Source organism: Pinus tabuliformis, chromosome 8 (genome assembly GCF_031772625.1).
Source record: "Pinus tabuliformis cultivar Carrire ecotype Pingquan chromosome 8, CPIR1, whole genome shotgun sequence".
NCBI lineage: Eukaryota > Viridiplantae > Streptophyta > Pinopsida > Pinales > Pinaceae > Pinus > Pinus tabuliformis.
This window is the reverse complement of record NC_142294.1, coordinates 1,572,849,634-1,572,876,403: the sequence shown is the minus strand read 5'-3', so window position 1 is coordinate 1,572,876,403 and position 26,770 is coordinate 1,572,849,634. Positions and strand designations below refer to the sequence as shown.

At 37.3% G+C, this 26,770-nt stretch overlaps 1 pseudogene; it reads left to right on the top strand.

Annotated features, from left to right (window-relative positions):
- Window positions 1–19,461: 19,461 nt before the first annotated feature.
- LOC149242034 (CASP-like protein 2A3 pseudogene) lies at window positions 19,462–19,869 on the top strand (annotated as a pseudogene).
- The last annotated feature ends 6,901 nt before the right edge of the window (window positions 19,870–26,770 follow it).

Genomic DNA, 26,770 nt, shown 5'->3' with positions numbered 1-26,770 from the left:
CTTAGATAATTTCTCAATGTTCTCAGGATTAAATTGTTTCTCCCAATCAACAATCATGCCAAATCTCTAACTAATTACCTTGTCATCCTCTATTAATGCATCAATTTTATCAATGAGGAATACCAACTCTTGAAATAATTTGTAAATTTTGTCCATTTGTTTGATGAATTTAGTTTGTACCGCTTTGAGTTGTTCATTGACTTTTAAGGTGTGTTGTTTAAAAACATTAATGCTTGCAGCAACCTCTTGGGCCTATTTTGTTTGTTGTTGAAGGGACTTAATATGTTCTTCATATGCTAATGAAATCATTTGTAGATTGGTATCCAAATATTCTTTAAGAATTATGATTTCAACATTCTGAAATTGCTTTAAAGATTTTATTTGTTGGGAATTTTGTTATTTAACTCTGCCAACCTAGCTTGTCGACTCTGTTCTAAATCTAATTTTCCCAGACAATGTTTTTCCTCCATTTATTGTATTGCCAAGGAAAATATTTCTTTAAAGTGTTGAGGCATGGGCTTGCTACTACTATTCACCAAATAACCTACGTTCTTCCAAGTTTTCTTCAATTCTTTAGTTATTTTTTGTTTTTTGTCAAATTCTTCAAACAACTCCCTGACTGAGTTTTAAGTATAGGTCACAAAAGCTCCTAATGTTGATGTTGATTATTGTGCTTTCTCTTTGGGATTTTGTGTAGTCCTCCAACTTAGTTCTGAAATTGTTTCAACATAATCATGCTTTTGTTTCATGTACCTATTAACAACTAACTTTGTCTAAGAACTAAATAATATTCAGTTAATGAAGGCGCAACTTTAATAACTAGTTCAACCTCCTAAATTGGTTTGAAAACTAAAGAATAAAAAGGAATATTAGTAGAAATGGGAGTCATTTATACTTCCACAGAAAAAAGATTCATAACCTGCATCAATGAACTTAGTGTCTATAGAATATCCTAAATCGATTCCTGATGTACCTCTTGAAAAGTTGTCGTAGATTTTGGAACAATTTTTTAGGAGACATTTTGAAATTCTAACGTTGGTGACACTGGATTGTCTTGTATCTCCTTACTAGTTTCCTGAACAATTGTCTTGACAGATTCTTGAGCCTCATTTTACTCTTTTGATTTTTTTCCTAAGAGGAATCAATTTCCATATGATCATTAGGCTGACTTATCAGATCAGGAGATTCAATATCTATGATCATTTTTTCTTGAAAATAAATACCTTATTCTTGAACTTTCATCTACACTTCTTTGCCTTAGGTAGTAGATATGTTTCTTCTTTGAACTTTTGCAACTTGCATTTTTCCTCAATTCTCATAAAACGAGCCTATGATGACACTTGATCAAAATTGTCATAATTGATAAAAACATCATCAAAGAGTGGTTGTTGATGAAGATAAACCTTTGACAACTTTACTGGGATATAATGATCAATAATAACATTCTTCAGATCATATTTATAATTGGTATGCAACCATATTTCTTGTAGATTATTGTCTTTTATCATAGCATGTCCTCTGCCTTTCAATACCATTTGGCCAATTTTGACGAGAAAATTAGGCTACAAATTATTTTGCATTTTATGTAAAAAAATGATAGCTCCATTTAAATCAATTTGATTTGCAATCCCTATGATTTTTAGTCTATCTGGAATGAACCAAGGCAAGACATGAGGTCCTACTTCACTTCCATGGATTCTAATATATGAAAAAAATTCTTCAATGAAATAGTACCCTATTTAACATAGTGTAGACTCAAATTCTTTGTTCACCCTAGGTGAAGTTTTTCCAAACAAAACCTCATGAAAATAAAGGATAACAATATCACACATCATAAAATTGGTTTTTGCGTCTACTTTCCCAGAGAATAGAACATAAATGTTGAATGGTTTGTGGATGGTTTAGAGAGTAACTCTATTCCATCAACGAGAAAGGGACTAAAATAATAATAATAATATCCATAAGGTATCCTGACATAAAGAAACCTTGCTCAAAACGTGGAGGTGCAACTAATGAAAGCTCAATTTATTTTGAAATATTTTGAGACAAAATATCAACCCAATTATGCCTTTTTGACTGTTTAAAGATTGCATAGATGAGTGGAACCCATTCTATTTTGCAATGTTTTTTATTTGCCATGTTATCACAAAATCAAACACTGAAGGCTGCCAATCAGCAAGATTCTGTGTAACTATTTCAAACCAGGATTTGGACTAAGGCTTAGCCTCCTTAGTCTGAGAGGGCTCTCTCACAGATTATGAATATTGACTAATGACAAGAAAAGATGGCTAACTCTTATAAGACACATGAAAAATAAGCTGGCTGGACAATATTAAACTGATTCCCATTGGGCTTATGGAGTCTCTCATATCTCAGCAAACAAAAACACTATCTTTTCATAGAAATCAGGGCACTTTACATCTATATGTTCAAACATAACTTTGAAACCACAGTTTGTCAAGGCATACAGGAAGTCAGAGCATGATTCATGAGTTCTGAGTGATTATGCATTAACCAAACTGTAAAAGAACCTTAAAGAAAGAATACCATCACACATTTGAACAAAAAGATCCATTGTGAATCCTGAGAAGAAAACACAGTTATTTGCATTACTGAAACTTGTTTATACATAAACCAAAAACAGACTTCTCCAAAACATCCAACCCTTATTACATCAAAGTCTGATCTATATATAGAGATATAACCTTAACCACTATGAGCTTCCTCCTCCAGCATGAGGGGAGCTCGAAGACTATTACTAATTACCCTTATCTATCAATTAACTAATTCATTAAATACATCAAGTGTTGACTGTAATTACAAAGAGTGCTAATTAACTACATATCTAATTCTATCTTCCTCGTATCATGATCCTTCTTTGCTCTTGGACACCTGTCTCCTTTCAGTTTGGCCGAGATAACTGAGAAGTGGATGCAATGAACAAGGCTAGCATTGGATACTGAATGCGCTGATGGTTCATTGATCATAAGAACAAACCCCTGTTTTTCCGATCCTTGTCTCCCACCATCCTTCGAAAGTTAAGCAACATGTTCCCAGCTCTTTAATACCCCAAAATTTATGAGCATCACCATATTTCAGCTGTGTTGGAGGCTTCGTTAATGGACATGTGTATAAACCAAAACAATACTCCTCGTATGCCATTCCTGCCACACCCTAACTGGTCATAAAGTACCTTTATAAAAGTTTTAACTTGAGACAAAATATTTCACCTTTACAAAAAGGCACACTTGTCATTATCTGAATGGCTAGGATAGCCTCATGTGGTCTCCCTTATGCTCCTTAGGTGTTTCCTTCAAAAATTTGCTGATCTTACCATTAAACTGTTTGTCTTCATCCAAAAACAGCACCTACAGCAGTTTCGTAGCGCGCTACGAAACTGCTGTTTTTGCTAAAACAGAGTGTATTTGCAGTAAGGAAATTTTTGCTTGAACTTCTATTTTTTTTTAAACTTCTTTATAGGTGGCAGAGACCTATATGTCTTCAAAACAATGGAGCTTTAACAAAATTTGCCAAAATTTAGAAAATGACCTCTCTCACCATCAATGAGCAGCTAGTTAACCTAGCTGTGCTTTTAAACTTGCAATCTCCCTCCTCAGGGCTTTGTTTTCAGCTCTTAGAGTCATGTTCATTTTTCTGATGAATTTAGCTTGTTTAATAGCTGGAACTGTCCATGTATACACATCAGCCACTGAATCCACTTGACTCACTAGGTTTTTACTACCCTTTAACACAGCTCTTCGATAGTTGGCATACCTGACTGCACGCTCTCTAATGACATTCTTTGCTTTGGCAATTCCATCTTTTGACGTCCCCGCTTGATTCTTTATGGCTATAACATTTCCTCCTTGGGAAATAATAACTTTTATGTTCTTGTCTTTATGCTTGACTGCCTCCACTGTTTTGGACAATACTTCAATTACCTCTGTTCTGTGACATCTTCCAGACCGATGCTCCTTCCTCTCCATTCCACTTTCGAAAACTTTTGCACAGAGAATCACCACCAGCTTCAACTCAAATGGAAAATTCAAAAAATTTAGAACGCAGGCTCGCTTGAAAAAGAAACTCGGGCTCGTTTGAACTCGGGCTCATTTGCAATTCAAATATCTTATCACACAAGCTGGCCACTTTATGCATCATTTACAAACATCATAAAACATTCATGCATGACAAAACCGTTAGAATGATTTTTATGTGCATGCCTATGGATCTATTGGTGGAGTGATGGATCATAAGTGTTTGGGAGGTACGCCAACTGACAATAACCGGACGGAGACAATGACTCATCCCCAGATGTGACCCTTTAGGAATCTGCGCTGCAAAATGCCCGAAACTGCGATTTCGTAGCGCAGATAGTCATAAATTAGCAAAATGCGCTGCAAAATGGCTGGATGCTGACACGCTGCGAAAAGGCTAAAACATCATTGCGCTGCAAAATCAACCAATAAGACTGCGCTGCGAAAATACGGAAAGGACCAGTGACATGCACAAGATAAGACATGGCTTATGCAATCATGATGGAGGATAACCAATAGTATTAGATAATGATTCACATCAAGACCCTTTATAAACATGACCCCTAAGTAAGAAACATAGGACAAAACCCGTTTGACACCAATTTTTGACAGTGAACTTTGGACAAAAATTATATACATATGGCTGTAGTTCTAGGTGATAACATGCCATATAATCTTGAATTAATTTTAATCAAAGATACTTGAGGGCTTTTGAAAAGGGCTATTGCATAGTCTTTTCCAGTTTTGATTTTATCCCATTCAATGCCATGCAACCACCTATTGATAACTAGGGTATAATCCCTATTCTTCGTACTAAGTACATTGTTATGGAAATCATTCAGAAAATTCGTATCTAGAAGAATTTCAGAGAATTAAGCTTATAGATAGATCTAAGAACTTATGGCTTTCAAGAAGCAATCACATTTTCATTATGGTCAATAATGGAGCAAGTTTGAACATGATCTTGAGAGATAATCCAACATATCATGTTGTAGTAAGGGAACATGGATACCCTCGTAGCAATTTTGTGCAATTTAGTCCTTTTAAATGCTTCATATTCCACAACTTTACCGAACGAGTTATCATCTGAATTTTCAGGGTCATCCCATTCACTGTCCTCAAAGAAATCATAGATTCCTTCCCATGAATAAGAGCCTACATCCTTGGTGTTGTATGTTGTGTCCGATATAAATGATGATTTAGATTTCTTTCCTCAGGTGTTGGAAATTTTGTTGCTTTCATTTCTATTTTAATGTTCTGCACTACGAGCCTTAAAGATTGTGTTTTTCCTTTCTTGCCCGTTATTTCACTTGTAAAAAAAAAAAAAAAGAATGATAAGATATACTAATTTAGAAAAATAAAAAGTCGAATTCAAAAGGAAAACAAATTAAATACTAACTAACAAAACTCAAATTCTTGAATAATCGATTGCTCTTTTATAAAAGAGAAAATTGAGAAATCAACCATAGAGAACATAGGATTTAAACTAAAAAAACTCAATTTACTAGACTGTAATGGTTTTTTTGGAATAATAAATAGGTAAGCTTTCGAAAAACTCATAGATTAATGGTTTCTTGGAAGAGTAAATAAGTAATCTTTCAAAAATATCAAAGAGTTATTAAACTGCAAACGCATGAAGTGAAACCATTAAAGATCAATAAATGTCGCAGTCAATTTCCAACAGTCTATCATATCAGTGGCAGAGTACGTTGTTGGGAGTTCAAAAGGTCAAGGTGTTTACTAGGGGACCAATAAATCCCATGCTATCGGGCCATAAATGAATGGCGGGTGTATATGCCCACCGTTCGATTTTGCTAAGGCCGAAATCGAACGGTGGGCATATACACCCGTCGTTCATTTATGGCCCGATAGCATGGAAAATATGGCTCGCCTGTTTACTAGGTTGATATTTAAAACAAGTACCAAGTAGTCGAGTATTAATTAGCATGAGCATCGAGTTTTATTGAAAAACCTATAAAAATCAAAAAAGGTGAAAGAAATGAAATTTCATTTGAATACTCGGAAGATCGAGACAATCGGGAGTCGGGAGTTGAGATGATCAAGAATCAGGAGGTCAAGAGGATGGAAAGTTGGGATGACCAAATAAAAAAATTTAGCACGTGTATCGACATCCAACCTATCTGACCTGAAAGCTTATTCTGACTAAGAAAATAAATAATTTTATTGCTTAAGTGTTTTGGGTAGTTTCAAATGATATTAAAAAACAAACATAATTTTTTTAAAGGGTCCCTATTTTTTTAGATTTTTTTATTAAATAATGGGGGGTTGTTGTAGACCTAACAACAGGGCACCACGATTGAATATTTTTGATTTTTCAGATTGTTCTACGACGTTTCAATTACTTCAACCCAATTAAAATCTTCATTAAGCAATGCATTAAAATATTAACAATGTTTCCAATGATAAGCAGTAAGTGAAGATAGAACAATATATGAAATGGCAAAGGGGACAATAGCATAACCATAAGAGACACCATATTGTTCAAATACCAGGGAAAAACCCCACTAGGGGGGAACCCTTTAAAATCTTCTTCTTATTAGATTGTCATAAAATGTTTCAGCAGAGAGTATAATGATCCCAATACATAATCTTTCAACAAAGATTTACCCAATGCAAATCAGAAACAGACTTCCAGAATTATTGTACAGCAGAGAGAAACCTTTCAACCTTCAGACAACTATGGCTAACTGTAGTCAACTTTTAGACCCTAGCTCAGAACACTCGTCGCACTCATTAAGTAATTCTGTGAGGCACTGTGACCTCTCGGTCGCTCTGTAAGGCACTATGAGTGAATGATTTTGATTGTTATCATGCGACTGTAGAGAAGAACATATTCAAACCCTCATTCGCTCCTCGAGCAATGATATGTGAGTGGCTATGATGCCCCAGTCGCTCCATGAGCCACTGCATGAGTGTGGTTGTGGACAGATCAGCGAAGATCTGCCTTAGAGCCACGGTTGCTCCCTCAAAGTTGTCCTGTGAGTGACTATGATGCCCTAGTCACACTCTTATCCACTGCATGTGTGAGACTATGGTTGGATGTTCCTATATATGATCTCAAACCCTAGTCGCACCCTTCAAGAAGAAATGCGAGTAATTGTGCCTTCCTAGTCACACTAAAAAACATGGCAAGGGAGTTACTGCAATAAAATCTGTCCAAATCCATGTGTGTGATCAGAAAATAGAAACCTTGGGCATGTGCGAACCTCAGACCATAAACTTCGAATCTCAAGCAAACTTCTTTCGACAAACCTGAGTGAACCAAATAAATACACGAGTAGAGAAGAACATGCTTGATGATGATTGTTCAAATGAGCTTGAGGTATCTTCTATTTATAGGCTTCCATGATGGTCCATTTGATGGAAAGGCTAACATGTCCAAACGTAGATGTGTATAGGGATGACATAATCCAATATATATTAGTGGGTTCATAAATTCAAAAACCAACTTATACTTGTCCAAGTGAGGTGATATTTAGGTTGATTTTAGTCCTCTTGAAAAGAGGAATTCAATGCAATCATCAGCTCTATCATCTGAGTTTTATAGGGTGTAATTTGACCCTAGTTACATAAAATAACACTCCCTCTCAACTAGGAATAATTCCACCTGCCAATATCTGTCCGTTGATCATCACATCATCTTATCTTGATGTCGTCAAGTCATGACCATCTCTGATCAAGTTTATCTATTAAAACATTCTTGAATCTAAAAGAAGAAGAATCAAGGAGCATTATCTTCCACCCTCTATCTCATGGGGGAGTCATATATCTGAACCCCATATTGAGCAATAGGATATCTACACACACACAGGGGAGCATATCTCAACCCTAGAATCACATCGAGGAACTCATTCTCAACCCGGAACCATAAAGGGGAGAAAATCTCAACCCAATCCTATTGCTTGGTGATCTTCCCATTGATGACTCTAAGAATTCATGTGGTAGAACACTTGCATCATAATCAGCTTGGGTTGTACATCCCAAGTACACTCTCAACCCGTTGGCCAAATGGGAAATGGTATTCCCAACAAGCTAGACTTGTGGGAATGATGCCAATTGGGGTATATTATGCATAGACCAAATAGGGGATCAGCATCTCCAACCCTATGTAAATAGGGGAGAAACATCTCAACCCTATGTGTAACAGATAGGGATGATCCCCTATTGTCTAGAGATCCTTCAACCCTATGAGCTCTCTATCTCAATTCCTCACCTTGGGAGCTCAACAGGGGGTAATAGTTGGCTCAGTGTCCTTGTTTAGCAGTACCCCTTATTAAGATGGGTCACATCCATCAGTCTAAGCTGCTCTCTTAAGACCAAAAACTTCCCTTTTGGTAGAATATTTGCAATCTGATCATCTGTTGATATGTGATGGAGTCTAACAGCTCCTCTCCACACCATGTCTCGAATGAAGTCATATAAAATCTCTATGTGCTTGGAATTGTCATGAAACATGAGATTCTCTACCAGACGGATCCCACTCTTATTGTTGCAATATATCAGTGTAGTGTCTAGGACCTGCTCAAATAGCTCTCCAAATTGCTTCCTCAACCAAACTGCTTTGTATCTAGACATGGTAGCAGCAATATATTCTGCCTCAGTGGTACTTAATGCTACAAACATTTGTTTCCTGCTCATCAATGATATCATGGAAAATCCAAGAATAAAACAACATTCAAATATACTCTTTCTATCGATATCATTTCCTACCCATTCAACATCGGTGCATCCATGAATTTGAAAATATTTGGTAGAATATCTCAAACCAAGTGTAATCATCCCATGAAAATATCTCAATATATGTTTGGCAGCAATCCAATATGCATGGAGAGGCTCGGCCATGAATTGACTCAACGTGTTCACTACTTAGCATATGTTTGGACGGGTGTTCACAAGGAAGATCAAAGCCCTAATCAATTGTCTATACTCTAATGGATTCGACAAATCGGGTCCTGCAACTTCTCCACATAAATTATTGAAGTTAAATTCCATCGAAGTAGCCATGGATTTGCATTCCGTCATTCCAAATCTTTCTAGCAACTTCACAATATATTTTCCTTGTGAAATGAAAATCTTACCAGGTCTTTGCCATACCTCAAAACCTAGTCCATGGTCCTTCATCTCAAATTCAAAGGCTATCTCTCTCTTACACTCGATAATAATAGGCTCACTACCTGTTAAGAATAGATCACCAACATGCAAAACCAAAATCAATATCATACCTTGGATTACCTTGAAGTAGATATTGGGATTGACATTGCTTCTTATGAATCCTAGTTTCATCAAATAACAATCTATGTGGGCGTACCAAGCTCTAGGGACTTGCTTCAAACCTTACAATGCCTTCTTCAACCTACAAACAAGTGTTATTCGATCGTCCACTTGAAATCCCTGTGGTTGCTCAACATAAACTTATTCCTATAATATGCCATGAAGGAATGTGGTCTTTAAATCCATGTGATGAAGAGTCCATCCTTGACTTGCGGCAAGGGCTACTATCAAATAGATGGTTGTATATCGAACCACAGGTGCAAATATATCATTGTAGTCTTCTCCCTCTTTCTGTGAGAATCCTCGAGCCACAAACCTTGCCTTATATTTCTCAATGTTGCCATCAAATCCATGTTTGATCTTGAATAGCCACTTTGAAGTCACCACAGATTTTCCCTTCGGTCTCGGCACAACATCCCATACATCATTTTTCATGGTCGATTCATATTCCTCGGCCATAGCATCCTTAAAAAATTGTTCTTTTACTACTTCTTCGAATGTGCAAGGTTCTACTTGAATCACGGTGCTCATGACTTCCATATATCCCTAGTACCTGCATGGCTTCTTCCTTTCTCTAAATGATCTTCGAATGGTAATATGTCTCTCAACATCATGTAGAGTGTCACAGAGCCAAAGTGGCCTCTTCCTAGAAGGGGGATCACATGGAGGAGGATCTAAGGGATCAATAGGCTCCATGAGATCATCAACAATATCAGTCTCCGACTCCAGCATGAAATCACCATCTAGAATTTCTCGGTCACTATTCTCCTTCTTGGGAGGAGGAGGTGGAGGAAGGTCTCTTGATTTTCCAAAAGAAACATCTTCATCAAATGTTACATCCCTGCTAATTCAATCTTCCTTTGACCAGGAATATATATTTTATATGCTTTATAATTTTCACAATAACTAAAAAAACGTACCTTTTCTTCCTCTAGCTTCCAACTTGTTCCTTTTGTCCTTCGATACATGAAAATATATAGGGCATCCAAAGATACAAAGATGGATAATGTCGGGCTTGACACCTTTGAACACTTCTTCAAGGGTTTTGTTTTCCAAAGCTTGATGAGGTGCCCAGTTTTGAACATATACAGTAGCATGTGTGGCTTCTCCCCAAAGGAATTTAGGCACATTTTTCTCACGGGGCATGGCACAGGCAGCTTCTAATATATACATGTTGTTCCTTTATGCTAGTCCATTTTGTTTGGGTGTATATGGCACAATTGTTTCCTTCTTTACCCCTTCTTTCTTGCAAAACGTTATGAACTCATTTGACATGTATTCCCCACCATTGTCAGACCTGAATACTTTGATTTTCTTCCCTTTTTGATTTTCAATCAAAGCTTTGAATTCCAAGAACATTTCAAAGGCTTCATCCTTATGCTTCAAATAGTATATCCATGTCTTTCTTGAAAAGTCATCAATGAAGGTGATGTAGTAGATATGACCACCAATCTTATGCACAGGCATCAGAGCAAATATATCAGAATGAATGAAATGGAGGATGTCATTTGTCTTGTTCTCATTAGAGGGGAATGATCCCCTTATTTTATTTCCACTTTCATAACCTGGACATACTCCATCATGATGGGCTTGATCGTTAGGAATACCTGAGACCAATTTTTTCAATTTCAAAAGAGCATCACAATGTAGATGTGTAAGAACCTGAATCCTATTATTAGAGCCTCTATTTCGTTATACACTAACAGATCTATTTTCCTGTTAATTTATAAATAATAAAAGGAGCTTGCTGACCTTTTCACATAGCTTTAAACATTTAACATCTTATCATTTTATCATAAGCAACATAAATTAAGGTGAGCATTCCATTGATATCAACTTAACAAGAGTAGTCCATGGAAAAATACCTGTTCCGGCGGTTGATGATGATACCTTTGTCTGATAGCTCCAGCTGAACGCTCCTTCTGGCCGACCCAACCGGATTTACCTCCCAGCCAACTAGGAAATAAATTCCTAGCCCAGGAAACCTCCACAGGTTCCCTATCCCTCCGTGCCCAAGTCCAACCAGATATAGTGTGTCCTCAAGAAGAATGTGCAAAACTAGATAATGATACTTTCCTCCTCTCAAACCCAAGAAACCTCCACAGGTTTCCAAGGTCTCCCAAAAATCATAACAAGGCCAAACAATCACAACCAACCCCCACAATCCTAAGCAAAACTCCAGCTCCCCTTTTCTTCCTTCCCCCTTCCCTTTTTATACCCTCTTTCCTCAACCACCTCTCATTAATGTCATTAACTCTCACCCATCCTTGGTTGACTTCTCTTCTAAGCTAGGAGTACATTTGGAATTGTGATATGAATATAAAATTGAGAATTTAATGGGAAAGGATCATGTCTTCTCCCAAGTAAATCTGAAAAGTACATTTGGGAATGTGAAGTGTAATTACATGGAGAGGACCATGTCTTCTCCCAAGTAAATGTGAGGGTACATTGGGGAATGTGAAATGTGCTTACATGGAGAGGACCATGTCTTCTCCTTAGTAAATGTGAGGGTACATTGGGGAATGTGAAATGAATAAATATATATTGATGATAAGATGGAGAGGACTATGTCTTCTCCCAAGTAAATCTGAAAAGTACATTTGGGAATGTGAAGTGTAATTACATGGAGAGGACCATGTCTTCTCCCAAGTAAATGTGAGGGTACATTGGGGAATGTGAAATGTGCTTACATGGAGATGACCATGTCTTCTCCTTAGTAAATGTGAGGGTACATTGGGGAATGTGAAATGAATAAATATATATTGATGATAAGATGGAGAGGACTATGTCTTCTCCCAAGTAAATGTGAGGGTACATTGGGGAATGTGAAATGTGCTTACATGGAGAGGACCATGTCTTCTCCTTAGTAAATGTGAGGGTACATTGGGGTGTGTGAATGAATAAATATATTTTGAATTAATGGAAGGAGACCATATCCTACACAATATTCAAATTGAGAAGGTAAGTGGGGAATTTGAATAATGGAAATCATAAATTTATTTTAGACCAATATTTCTCAATATTTTCAGATAATCTAAATATTAACACAATTTGTAGGATAAGATTTAAGTGGGGCATTACATACACCCCTCCTTCAGAAAACTTCGTCCCGAAGTTAGAATGAAAAGATACAAGGAGTTTGAAAGCATAGCAAACCAGAGAGAGTTATAGCATTAAAATTCGATAAGTCAGACAATGGCATTACTTCCCATCAAGAGTCTCCAACTAATCTATATCTTCCTATCCACCCTGGCCTACTTCCATTCCCACCCTATTCGTCCTCTGTTGCCTTATTAGTGGCAAAGGCCATACTGACCACTGATAAAACCGACATGGTGGGAGCGTCGAATGCCTCGACCAAACTTTCCCCAACAGGAATCTGGCAATCGTCATCACACGTCTAGGGGGAGCGTTCAGCTGTCCTCCCCACGATTCCAGGTTTCGGAGGATACACGGTGGGAAGCACCTCCACCCCTCCTTCAGAGCACGGACCACACTATAGAGCTGGTTGGACTTGTCATCGAATAATCCAGTCAGGTCGTCTTGCCACCTGTCATTTTCATTTTACTCATGTCATAAGAGTGCATATCAAGTAGATACCAAATGTAATAGAACAATGTACATCGTACCTTTCCTTATTGGTCGTCTCGACCTCCCCCAATGGAATGTTAGATCTTGGTTATCATACGGTTCTTTCCAATCTGTAGTTTAGTTCTCATCCATGCATATATATAACCACAAAATAGATATAGATACATGATCTTAAACACCATGTTTATTAAACCCAGTGTCCACGTGTCAATTTTTGTTGTTCATACTGGAATTAAATCTTACATCAGATAAATCATAATTTCACTAAGTCATTGATTAGATAAATCATATATATATAAGCCTATATGATGCAATAATAACTCTGACAAGTCATGCACTAAATAAATTGTAACCAAGTAAGTCATACATTTCGTCATACATCCAACATTTCCATCATCAATACCAAATCCATCAATTGATTTTCATGTGTCCAACCAGATGTATATAATGTTCATAAATAACAACATGGAACTGCAAAAGAGAACCTTAACATAGGTGGCTATCTATGTTAAAATGGGCATCATAAACGCTCATGTGACATCCTTGTGGAACCCTTCAATAACAATTAGAGTTGAAACAGATTCAACTGTCCATCATGGAAAATAGCATTTGAACCCGTATATGCTATAAGGTGGTACCAAAACCAAAATAATAGCAAGCAACAGATTAGTGCACTATCAATTCCACTAGGAGGTGCTAGTATAAGTTTTATGCATATAATTCCTTTAAAACCTTAGTGAATATAAAAGTCCCACTCTTCCAATTTGATGGTTTTTTTTTTTTCATCTTCCAACCCATTTAGTTAATCTTGAAAATAAAAGACTCCAAACTTCATAAACTGTTTCCCAACATGATTTTCATACTTTATTTTTTTTTGTAAATTGAGAGGAATGTCCTCTAAATGTCAAAAGGTTCAAATTTATTATATATTTAATCATTGTTTACTAGTACTAAAACAATCTCATGATATATATTGCAGCTCACAATATGATCAGACAAATGAGAAATAATTAAATGAACGGAATAATTTCCTTTGCCCTGTTGCTATTAGTATTTCCCCTCTAAATGGCATCGCATTTCTAAAGATGCCTACTCCTTTCATAAGTGGCCAGTGACCACAAAAGTTGCAAAGAAAGTTGAGGGTCCTTTTATCCAAAACTAGAGACACATTATTTTTCACGACATTTTTATTCAACACTAGAATAAGGGTAAAAGTGTATCCTAATATTTTCACTAGTCTTTTATTGACTAAATAAGCTTCCATTCTAAAATCCCAAATTCTCTACGAATTGATCTTCTCATTTAATTTAAGATCATTAAAAACAACTGTCAGAGTAAGCCTTACACAAGCCCATAGTATTCAATCTATATTTTCACTAGAAAATTCTACCCCACTAGACCATCTTTGCCAGGCCTCCATCTGTTATGCACCATGCAATAATTGTTGGCATCCTCTTTTCCTCAACCTTAGGTTACATCATGTCAGCCCATTTTTCTTTGGATTGTTTGCTTGCCGGTTTTATTGTTTTTCTCTGTTACCTGTACCTATTCATTATTAACTAATTTCTTGATTAATTTCTAGATTTCTTCGTCTTAGTAAACAAACAACATGACAAAGCATACTTAGTTACAAGACTATGCTTAATATGTATGGATTAGAAGCAACCATTACATTGAATCTCACCATGCTAGATTGATGCATTCTAGTGAAAATCGATTTTTGGAGAAGTTCAATTCAATTAAGAACACTTTAACCAATTAACCATGCCTTAAAAGAACTATCAAATGGTAAGGATAGTACTGGATCACTTAGGGAAAACTCTTGGCATGTTTTGGGCTTCGTAGTAACTCAAACCACTCTATACTATATCCCTATGTTTAAAGTAGAGGGTATTTAAATGACACATCTTGTGTCCTCTTGTCTTGGCTTGTCTTCTGCGATTTATGTTTATGTTCTAACTACGATTTACTATTATGCTGATGTGATTACTAACCTGGAAAAGATATTGAGCTAATTGTGAAAATTGAAATAAATCGCTCTAAGCATAGAGCATACCTAAATTAACAAAATTCCAGATTAAAACTCTACTAATTTGGTGTATGTTGTAATTTGTGAATAATTCCACATGCACAACAATAGTGAGACAGTTTACAAGGCATCACCTGCACCAAAAATTTTCCCAATTTGAGAACTGGATTTGAAGTGCAAGTCCTCAGCTCCTAACGTTGCTAGCTTCCATGTCATCCCTTATGGGCCCCTCTCATTGGCTTGTGGTTGCTATTTGTGCGGTGTACATAATAGAAGGCTTGCTTACAAGACAATATGTTTTACACAAGATGATTCAGTGCTTCTTTCTAATTCAGCTTGAGTAGCAATGGTTATCCCGTGTAGAGGTATTTCAAAAAGGTTGCTGGGGTAGCCAACCCCTCCAGCACAGCCTGCTCCATGCTCAGTTTTTAAAATTCAACCCACAGGTATTCAAGGAGAATACGCATAAGTTTTCAGCATGTTCATATCCAGTTACAGCAGACAACTCACCCATAGACCACAGTTGTAGAAATTATCAATGGGAGATTCTATTCTTTACAATTTGCATGTAGACAAAGAAGACAATGTTAATCCTAAATTTCTGTTTCTTAAACAAATTAAATATTTTCTATATCCAACGGATGTCATTTGCTAGAAACCGAGGTTGGTGTTTACATCTAAAATTTTCTGGTTATAATGCAGAATGAAACTCTCCCTTTAAGGCAGAATCTGTTTACACAGTGATAGCAGGTTTTGCCAGGGAGCAGCTTTTTTCTCGAGTGATTAAAGGATATTGGGCAGAAACTGTAATTATTTACTTCCAGAATGGAATGGAAGAATTCGGTGATTGAGGTTTGGTTGATGAGGGGGAATTTAAATATTGTTTTTTTTATTCATATTCATTCGGCCCTTTCCTATGACCCAAATTAATAACTATCCTAGAACTAGTTATGAGAGTCATTAAGGACCTGATTATCAAAAGTATCAATCCAAAGCCGACTGTAAGAAACCCCGTACTTCACTGCATCACCAATAACTCCTACAAAAGCAAAATCCCTCCTTGTAAAAATGGAAATAATTGGCATCCCTCACAATTATCTCTTGCCCAATAATCTTTAAAATGACTTTTAGCGCAGTGTGGCAGTCAGCACAGAATTTATTTTTAACTATTCGGATAGGTGATCCATGGTAAGTGCTGATAAGGCCAAAAGCTATAGCCGGCTTCTTGGTACGGTAGAGAAGAATGTGTTCCTTGTTTTCCTCTTCATTGTTCTGTAAACAAAGTTGGTGTGTCTGGCCCATAACCTGCCATCTCCATCAACCCAGCCAATTTCTTCATTGTTGAATAAATCTCCTCTTTGTGGATTTGATCTATCCTTTACCAACGCATGAACTTTGTTTTTGGTCTCTATCCAGCTACATCCATACTCTATTTCCACACCCATCTTTCCTCATCTTTCTCACCTTTAGGCTTTGCCACATAGACCACCTGTTGGTTACAGCATCAATGTTTGAAAGGAGAACATATGGTGCTGCACCCATGGAAAATTTTAGGGGCTAATGTTCGCCCAGTGGGCTAATTTTCCATGATTTTTCCACAAAAAAGATTCGCCAATTTCCAATTTTATAAAAGACGATTCGCCCAAATTTTAGAATATAAAATTATTTTACCTTAAAAATCGCCAACATTATATAGAGACTATATATAAAATAATTATAAATTTGAATAATTTTACAAATATATCAATAAACATTTATAATTTGCATATTAGGAATTAGTGAGATTCGCCAATGTTTTAAACTTCAAGAAAATTTTCCATCCTTAAAATTTTCCTAGCCTGCACCTTGTGCTATCAACTCAAAATGGTGCTCCACACCCCATTTAGTTAATCCAGTATTCCCATGAGTTCAGCATGAACTAAGTAGAGTCCCTCATATGACTGCATCAAGTTTAAAAGGAATTTTATTAATCATATCCTCTGCCTAATCAGGTGCCTAGAGTGACCAAAAGTTAAAACAGTCAACCATGCATGTATGGTGCTCTGCTGTTGGTTAAATGTCGTAGTTGTGAATTGTTAATTCAAAGTATGGGAATCCTTTGTGCATTACGTCTGCACGGCTACATCCAGAGAAAACCCCAACAAAGGTGATGTAATCGGGTTTTATGCCTGCTTGTTGCATTTGTTCAAATATTTCAAGCACCTCGTTGCTTAGACCATGTTGGACATAACCTGAAGCATTGCATTCCATGATACCAAATACCATTCATATATTTGGTTAAAAGATTTATTTGCATCTTCTATGCTTCCACTTGGCATACATTGTAACAATGACATTCCCCGGTGAGGAATTTGGCATCAATCTTGAACTGATGATTTGCTAATCTACCTGTTTGCCCTAGTCCAAAGCTGCTACATTGGCAGATGCACTCAAAATATCAACAAGGATGGAAAGAGCAGGCTTCATGCCTGCCACTTGCATTTTGGAGAACAGTGGCAGTGTAGCCTGGCCTTGTCTATTGTGTATATCCTGCTATCAACTATCATTGCAATCAAGGCAACAACATCATGATGTGGTAATCTGTCAAACAGTGCCCTTGCATCCTCCATTTTACCATTCTGAGCATATCCTGAAATCACTGAAGTCCATGAAACTCGTCCTGACACTTTATCAAACAGATACTAAGCCTCTACCATTTTTCTTTCTTGAGCATATCCTACAATCATAACATTCCATCAGACTACGTTTCTCACAGGCCTTTTGTCAAATAACTACTGTACATCTTCCACTCTCCCACTCTAGGAATGGCCTGAAATCATCAGTCCATCAAAAATCTCATTCAGTCATTTTTATCAAGCATTTGGGATGCATCATTTACATTCCAAAGAAGACCGAGTCCAGATCTTCTCCTCTGGCCTACATTTGATGGGCTTGAGGGGTTTGTCTCTCAACCAATGGATGCTAGACTTTAATCCAACAACATAAATTGCTTCAGCCCCCCTATGGATTCACAATTACTCAGGAAAATGGGTGCAAGCTAGCCAGACAATAGGTAAGTAATAGTTCAATATGGTACCAAATGGATTATTATCGAGAAAAGACAACAAATTGTAGATGATATAAATGGAACACCAGAGAAAAATGAAAGCCTAAAAAAGTTACAGAATGTGTTATTAGACTGCTTCCTGAGTAATTGGGTAGCCCTGTTACTTCGATCATGGCCAGTGATACTTGGTATAGGGAAAATAGACATCATTCAATCCAAGAGATGTAAATACCATAGAACACTACATTAATTTTGTTTCCAAATTTTTTTATTTTTCTCATATTCAGAAGCAATTGCAGAAACAAAGGGCAGACTGCCCAAAAAAATGCTTTTCATCTATAGAAAAACTTGACTGCAACAAATTATTAAACCCTATAAGTCCAAAAATCTAAATGGTTCCCATTTTTTTTTTCTCTGGGGAGAGTCATCCCTTCTGCATCTAACCCTACAGGTAAAATTTGATCCAGAAGATCATTTGGGAGGCACCATGCAAGAAGAAGAGGACAACTTCTTATTAATATTTATTGGACCCATGCTAAGTAAGGATCCAACGACATTAGGAATCGAGACAAAGGAAGGCACCAATGATTTGTCACGGAGTCAAACATGCATCAGAAATTATTGCAATGCAATCAAATTTGCATAGTGACTAGAGTTATATTTAACAATAGGCATGATTGAAGAGGATCTCATTCCACTATCACTAGGATAGTTATTGATAGCAGGAATAAAATTCATTGCCATGAAAATTTCCCCAGCAAAGAAACAGAAATGACAAAGAACGCATGAGAGTCTTGCTTTAATTCAACTCAGCATATCAGTAGTAAACAAATAGTATCCAATCTTTAGCTTGGATTTAAGATATGCATTGATTCCAGTTGACTTTTAGTGATATGGCTGATTAGAAACAACAATTCATGCCACTGTAAAGAATATTAGAACTGTGAATTGTGAAGAGATTTAACCGTGCTACTAAATGACAGGTCAGTGTCAGCCCTCAATAGCAAGCATTAAACCAGCTGGGAGAATGGATGAGAGCATTATTTAACATCAACAGTCTTTGGGACCACTTTATCAGAAGGTCGACTTCAAGGCAATTTTACGGTTTATATTCATTCTACATGATATTTTTGTACCAAAATCAATAACAGGTCATTGTCTTACATTGTAATATCTCCCATTACGAATGCTACAGAAAAAGCAAAAGCAGCGGCAATCTCTCCTATTACAAAGGCAACATAAAAGAAAAAGCAGTAGCTTATAAAATATATAAAACAGGCAACAATCTTTTAACTGTGAGACATTATAGCTAGCTGGAAACAGTTGTTAAATGGCTCGATACTTGAAATTTCGGTGTTATTAGACATTAGTTTACCGGTCTATTTTCCTTCTCCGTGTTTCAAGGCTAGTCCTTGCTAGCTACTGTAATGCCCCACTTGGGTGGATTTGTTTGGGGTAGCTAACTGAAGATGGCGAAGAATGGAGTTATGAGTGCTGAGATGGGAGCAGAAAAAGAAGAAGAGATCGAATTAATTTCTAGATCAACAGCACAAAAGAAATGGATCGAGACGGCTTTGCGGTTTCTACCTGTTGGATTTTGCATTTCAGCTCTTGCACTTATGCTTAAGAGCAAGCAGGGAAACGATTATGGAACTGTCGAGTATAAACATGCTGGCGCTTTCAGGTATTTGGCTTATGCAAATGGGATATGTGCTGCGTACTCTGTCCTCTCGGTATTTGATTATGTTGTTCGTAGGTCCCGCAGTCTTTCCGGGGCATGGTTTGTTTTTGCTTTTGATCAGGCATTTACATACTTGATGCTGGGAGCTGGAGCTTCAGTGACCGAAGTACTTGGGAATTGTTTTCCAAACATATGACCTCTAGATCCTCACTTTCTAGTATTTATTATTCATTTGTCGCGCTATTGAGGGGTTGATATTAATCCTGAAGGGTTTGCAGAGAATCAAGTCTTTGCTAATGGAATCCACAGAGTAGCACGGCAGTTTGTCCAAATCAGGATCTAGACAGTGGACCAAAAATCAAGCCGATGCGCAGTCGATGACGGAGTCGCAAAGCAGTAACAACCGCTGCAACGACGAGGCCGAGGGTTTGATCCCTGTAGATAGTGGGTTTTTGAGAGATTGCGGTTCTTGGAAGCCTTGGGAGCGGTGATCGAGGTTTGGGATTTCTTGAGGCCGATCTTCCATCTGCCAGAAGAAAACTCGGGCGACTTCGGAGATGGATCCTTGGCAACAACATTGGAGCTCACAAGAACCGAACTCAGAACCACAGGACTGTTATCAGGAATCATGGGCTTCGGAAACTGGAAAGGAAGAAGCTCGTCCTGATAAAACAATTAAATCTGTCCATATAAGTTGCACCTATTCCCGTGGCTGGGAATTCTGGCATGCACAACGAACGGAAGATATAACAGAGGAGCCAAGGCTACCGAAAGATGAAATGTTACTACGAATCACAGGTCAACCAAATACTACCAAGTTGTGGGGAAAATAATAGCACCCCTCGCGCAGGTCAATGCGCAGAATCTCAAGGCTGGATTAATCGTAAACAAAGTAATCTATCCCATCCATCTAACGGGATACAGGGCGAATAATCTGCGCACATCTCTGAAGGTGCAAGTTCTTCTCAGTGTGAAAGGAACACAACAGATCTCTCTGTTGTTCTTGTACACAGTAGAATGTTAGCGAAAATAATGTATGTCACTCAATTTGCAAGTCTCCCGTTTGTTATTACCAAAATCGTAAGGTCCATGTAAAATTGAGAACTGACATTGAAGATTTGATTAGCATTGCAGAATTCAAGGCTTGTGTCCATACGAATTATCACGTGAACTTCATAGTTCGGAACAAATTTTGTTTGACCCCTACAATTATCTCATTAATAAAGATAACCATCGTTCCCTCACAATACTCATATTCAATGAAGTACGTATGAAAATTGACATCAAGGAGCAGGAATTTGACTCCATGGCAGCGATGCTGATGGGTAAAGGCTGTTAACCAAAACAGCTTAACAGCTACAAGGTCAGAGGTTCAAGCCCTCCTTCTAGTGGTCTTTGGGGTTTAGTGGGCTTTGGGTCCAGGTTTTGAACCAAAGCTCTGATACCATGTGTAAGAACCTGAATCCTATTATTAGAGCCTCTATTTCGTTATACACTAACAGATCTATTTTCCTGTTAATTTATAAATAATAAAAGGAGCTTGCTGACCTTTTCACATAGCTTTAAACATTTAACATATTATCATTTTATCATAAGCAACATAAATTAAGGTGAGCATTCCATTAATATCAACTTAACATGAGTAGTCCATGGAAAAATACATGTTTCGGCGGTTGATGATGATACCTTTGTCTGATAGCTCCAGCTGAACGCTCCTTCTGGCCGACCCAACCGGATTTACCTCCCAGCCAACTAGGAAATAAATTCCTAGCCCAGGAAACCTCCACAGGTTCCCTAGCCCTCCGTGCCCAAGTCCAACCAGATATAGTGTGTCCTCAAGAAGAATGTGCAAAACTAGATAATGATACTTTCCTCCTCTCAAACCCAAGAAACCTCCACAGGTTTCCAAGGTCTCCCAAAAATCATAACAAGGCCAAACAATCACAACCAACCCCCACAATCCTAAGCAAAACTCCAACTCCCCTTTTCTTCCTTCCCCCTTCCCTTTTTATACCCTCTTTCCTCAACCACCTCTCATAAATGTCATTAACTCTCACCCATCCTTGGTTGACTTCTCTTCTAAGCTAGGAGCACATTTGGAATTGTGATATGAATATAAAATTGAGAATTTAATGGGAAAGGATCATGTCTTCTCCCAAGTAAATCTGAAAAATACATTTGGGAATGTGAAGTGTAATTACATGGAGAGGACCATGTCTTCTCCCAAGTAAATGTGAGGGTACATTGGGGAATGTGAAATGTGCTTACATGGAGAGGACCATGTCTTCTCCTTAGTAAATGTGAGGGTACATTGGGGAATGTGAAATGAATAAATATATATTGATGATAAGATGGAGAGGACTATGTCTTCTCCCAAGTAAATATGAAAAGTACATTTGGGAATGTGAAGTGTAATTACATGGAGAGGACCATGTCTTCTCCCAAGTAAATGTGAGGGTACATTGGGGAATGTGAAATGTGCTTACATGGAGAGGACCATGCCTTCTCCTTAGTAAATGTGAGGGTACATTGGGGAATGTGAAATGAATAAATATATATTGATGATAAGATGGATAGGACTATGTCTTCTCCCAAGTAAATGTGAGGGTACATTGGGGAATGTGAAATGTGCTTACATGGAGAGGACCATGTCTTCTCCTTAGTAAATGTGAGGGTACATTGGGGTGTGTGAATGAATAAATATATTTTGAATTAATGGAAGGAGACCATATCCTACACAATATTCAAATTGAGAAGGTAAGTGGGGAATTTGAATAATGGAAATCATAAATTTATTTTAGACCAATATTTCTCAATATTTTCAGATAATGTAAATATTAACACAATTTGTAGGATAAGATTTAAGTGGGGCATTACAAGATGAGCCAGTATTCGATGCCACAACTCACTCCAATGATTGTTATTATGAAGCAATGATAGAATTGGACTGCTAGTGACTCTATAGAGTCCTTCACATCTTGATCCTAATGTGAATGCATCTCTCATAGGTGAACCAATAGACCAAGTCAGAAATTTTCCTTTGATGAAGGAAACCCTCATCCCTTTATATTCTAATGTCGATATAGATACCAAACTCTTCATTAATCCTAGCACATACATAACATCATGTAACAAAATTGATTCCCTAGAATTCAGATGAACTTTGATGGACTGCAAGCCTTTCACGGGATGAGTGAAGTTGTCTTCAAGAATAATCTTCAGCTTAGTCTCCCTCTCTACTAGATTAGAGAGTGCTTCCTTATATCCAGAGAAATGATGAGTGGCCCCACTATTAACCAACCAACTATCCAGGGAATCTGAAGGAGAAGAACTAGTAAGAGAAGAAATAAGAACGTATTCAGATTTATTTACAGTATTACTTTCATACCTGGGAAATATTGACTTCTTCTGAGGAGGATGATTTTCTTCATGGTCACTTGAGGTATCTCTTCTTCTTCTCTCATATTTTTCATTGTGGTTATTTCTTCGATCATATTTCCTTATTTGATTATTGTATTTGTTGTTGTTGCTTCATGGTCCTTTTCTCTTCTTGGGACAATCTGGCGCATAAAGATCCTTCTTGTGAAAATTATAGCATTCAATATGACATGATGATCTATCATTCCTTCCTTTTTCATTTTTAGAAGGAGGCTTCCTTGATGGACCTCCTTTTCCTTTCTTCTTATTTTTGTCATGAGTAATATATGCAATGGGCTATCCCTCTTCATGCTTTTGAATTCTTCGTCTTGCTATCATCCTTGATTCTTCTTGAGCAATATTTTCAACAATTGTATCAAATGACGGAATGACATTGTTGTTGATTATCGTAGTAATGAAGGTTTCCCAAATGGGAGGGAGAGCTCTAAGGGTCACAATCACTAATTCCTTGTGAGGCACGTTTTCCCCCACTCTTTGCAATTGATCTCTAAGACGAGATATCCTCATGATATAGGATTGTAAAACTTCTCCTTTGTTCATCTTGGTGTCCTAGAGTTGACATTTCAAAGTGATGATCTCATTTAGATTGTTGACTTCATACATGCCAATTATATTATCATATATGTCTTTATACTTCCTTAGATTCCCAACATATGCAAGTAAATGATCTTGTAAACCATTAGATATAATTTTCTTTGCTTTGGACTCACCTTTATTGTACCCATTTTTTAGGGAAGCAGAAGCATTCTCTAGAGGCTGGGGCATTCTTCCTTGAATGTACTCCAACACATCATTGTTGTCAGCTATGATCTCTAACCTGACTTTCCATGCAACAAAGTTTTATGCATCACCCAACTTTTCATGCTCCTTGAAGGTAGAGGAAGACATCTTGACTTTGATTAGATAAACTCCTTTAACCTTCCAAGGAAAGATGGCTTCAATGCTTGTCTCCTTTTGGGCTTGTCCTTCACCTTAGCTATGATACCATGTTAATTTTTCAGATTCTTCTATGTTGTTTCAATTACTTCAGCCCATTTCAAATCTTCATTAGGTAATGCATCCAATCATTAAAAATGTTTCCAATCATAAATAGTAACTGAAGATAGAACAATATATGCAATGACAAAGGGGACAATATTACAGCCATAAGAAACACCAAATTGGTTAAAGACCAGGGGAAAACCAGACTAGGGGGAAAAACCTTTAAAATCTTATTATTATTAGATTGTCTTAAAATGTTTCAACAGAGAGTACAATGAGCCCAATACATAATCTTTCAATAATGATCTACCCAATACAAATCAGAGACAGATTTCCAAAATTATTGTACAATAGAGAGAAACCTTTAAGCCTTCAAACAACTGTGGTCAATTGCAGTCAACTGTCAAACCCTAGCTCAAAACCCTGGTTGCACTCATCAAGAAATTTGTGAGCAACTGTGACCTCTTGTTCGCTCTTTGAGGCACTGTGAGCGAACAAATTTGACTGTGATCATGCGACTGTGGAGCATAACAGATTCAAACCTCGGTCTCTCCCTATAAGATGATATGCAAGCAACTATTATGCCCTAGTTGCTCCCTTAACCACTGCGTGTGTCTGGATGTGGACAGATTTTCCTAGATACCTCAGTGCCTTGGCCGCTCCCTTCAAGTTGTCCTATGAGAGACTATGATGCCCTAGTCACTCCCTTAGCCACTGCATGTGTGCGACTATGGTCAGATTTGCCTAGATCTGATCTCGGACCCCAATTGCACCCTTCAGGAAGACATGCGAGCAACTGTGCCTTCCCAGTCACACTTAGAAACACGGTGAGTGAGAAACTGCATTCGAATTTGTCCAAAGTCATGCATGCGACTGGAAAACAGAAACCCTAGACATGTGTGAGCCTCAGACCATAAACTTCGGACCCCAAGTGAAATCTTTTGATGAACCTCAGCAAGCTAAATAAATTGACGAGTAGAGAAGAAGATGCTTGATGATGATTGTTTAAATTAGCTTGAGGTATCTTCTATTTATAGGCTTCCATGAGGATCCATTTGATGGTGAGGTTGACCTATCTAATTGTACATGTGTATAGGGCCGACCTAATAAAATATACATGAGTGGGTTCATAAATTCGAAAACCAGCTTCAACTTATCCAAATGAGGTGATATTTAACTTGATTTTGGTCCTCTCAAAAAGCGGAATTCAATGCAATCATCACCTATTTCATTTGAGTTATCTCGGGTGGAATTTGACCCTAGTTGAATAAGGTCTTATTGAGGTGAAAATTCAACAACCACATTTTTAACTTATTTATTTCAAATAATGGGGACTCTTTCTATAAATTTTGGCTAAATCACCTTTTATGGTTTTCTTTTGGTTAAGTGTCCTACAATTTTACCAAATTTTTGTTATGAATAATACTGAGAAGGGGGGGTGAACCAGTATTAGTTAAATCAATAACTTTTTCTTTTCATACTCAAATTTATATACGCTACTTCAATGAAGGTAACTTGCGTGTACACACAACTTTCTTTAAAGCAACCAGCGTATATCCAACAAACTAATGATTCAGTTAATTCATCATATGTTGATCTTTAACCAGTGCATCAGTACTTCACCAACCATATAAACAGTAACCATGTGCAGTAATAACATAATAAACCATCACACATAAGAACACACATGAACACCAAGATTTAAGGTGGAAACCCAATGCGGGACAAAAACCACCTGTTGTTGTCTTCTTTTATATATATATATATATATATATATATATATATATATATATATATATAACCTGTTTACAATCTTGTACTGGTGTAGAATCATACCAGTACGCAGGCACCCACCTGCAGAAGGCTACAACCTTCTCTTGTTCTCCAACTTTTACTGGAAGGGAGCTACAACCCCCTAGCTCATGTACTAGCCGATCTGTTTACTAGTATGTAGGCGCCAACCTATGGAAGGCTCTAACCTTCACTCGTTTTCCAGCTGCTACTGGAAGGGAGCTCCAACCCCCTGGCTCTTGTAATAGCTGATCCATTTACTATTACATAGGTGCCGACCTACAAAAGGCTCCTACCTTCACTCATTTTCCAGCTGCTACTAGAAGGGAGCTCCAACCCCTTGGCTCTTGTACTAGCTGATATGTTTACCAGTACGTAGGCACTCAACTACAGAAGGCTACGAACTTCTCTCTTCCTCCAGGGACCACATTTCATAAATTTTCAGACTGGATACTCCTAGAACACAACACCACAATCTGAAGGTCACATTTCATCCAATTTTCATACTAGACCCATCAATAACATAGCTCAAAATAAATCACCACTGCAATACAACCATCAAATACATCTACATCAACCAATCACTGAAATTCAATCATCAATCTCTGAATCAACCATAATTGAATCAATAAATCACTAAAAACCCATCATCACTGAAGCAAATCACAATCAATCAATCTAAACATTCAAAACACCGTCACCAGAACACAAAGCAAAACCCATAACTCTGCATCAACAACCAGAACCAACTGCAACTTCAAACATCATATTCCATACTGTATACGCTACTTTGATGTGTCGAACCAGCGTGTATATGGGCTTTTATCAAAGTGAACCAGCGTACAGATCTGCAAATACTAACTTAAAACATCTCAACTATTCCAAAC